The sequence below is a fragment of the Arachis ipaensis genome, chromosome B10 (genome assembly GCF_000816755.2).
Source record: "Arachis ipaensis cultivar K30076 chromosome B10, Araip1.1, whole genome shotgun sequence".
In the NCBI taxonomy this organism is placed as follows: Eukaryota; Viridiplantae; Streptophyta; class Magnoliopsida; order Fabales; family Fabaceae; genus Arachis; species Arachis ipaensis.
Genome location: NC_029794.2, coordinates 134,300,393 through 134,301,380, shown reverse-complemented (window position 1 = coordinate 134,301,380; position 988 = coordinate 134,300,393).

The following is a 988-nucleotide window of genomic DNA, read 5'->3' as shown; positions in this document are numbered from 1 at the left end:
AATAATTATATTAACAATTTAAATTTTATAATTTTTTATAAAACTTTTTCAATTGATAGATAACCACAAAAAACTTTGATCATACGTCTTTAGCTAAACCCTTATATATATTGCTATGCACATGATTACAAAAATATTAGAGAAAAAGATAAATAGGTCCTTGACCTTTTGTCCTACGAACATTTTTGTCTCTGACCATTGAAAAATACTTTCAAGTACCTGACCTTCACAAAACTTGGACGGATCAGTCCCTCCGTCCAAATGCCTCTGTCAAGGACTGATCCGTCCAAATATCTCCGTCAAGGACTGATCCGTCCAAGTTTTGTGAAGGTAAGAAATTTAAAAGTATTTTTCAATGGTTAGGGACAAAAATATCCGCAAGACAAAAGGTTTAAGACCTATTTGTCATTTTCTCAAAATATTAATAGCATTTTAATTTGACATATATAAAATTATTTTCATGTGTTACTTCTTGAATTTTATAATATCTGTCTCATTTGCATTTTCAAAAATTTGAAATATGTGTTCTATTTATAATATTTAGATAATATTATGTTGTTTAATTTGTCCAAATTTACTCCAATAATAATGTAATATAGAGGAAAAGAATGTTATTAATTTTTTAATTATTGATAATTTTTGTTTTGGGCGAAATATTTTGAAATGGAGAGAAAATTTTGGAGTATATACATGGAGTATGTACGTATTATATTTAATGCTTGGAAAAATGTTAGAAACTCTTCTTCTTTGGGTTGAAAATTTTCTTCTAGAAATGTATTAATGACACTTATATTTACAAGACCAATTTAAAATATGGTCATTCATCTTTGACCAAATACAATGCAATGCGCATTTTAGTGGTAGATAATTTAATACGAATTTAATATGTATTGTTTCAATAAAGAACAAAAAAATTTAATTGCATTTATTAACAATGGATAAGGATGGAATAATAACCTATGGTTATAATAATTATTCTTTCTAGAGG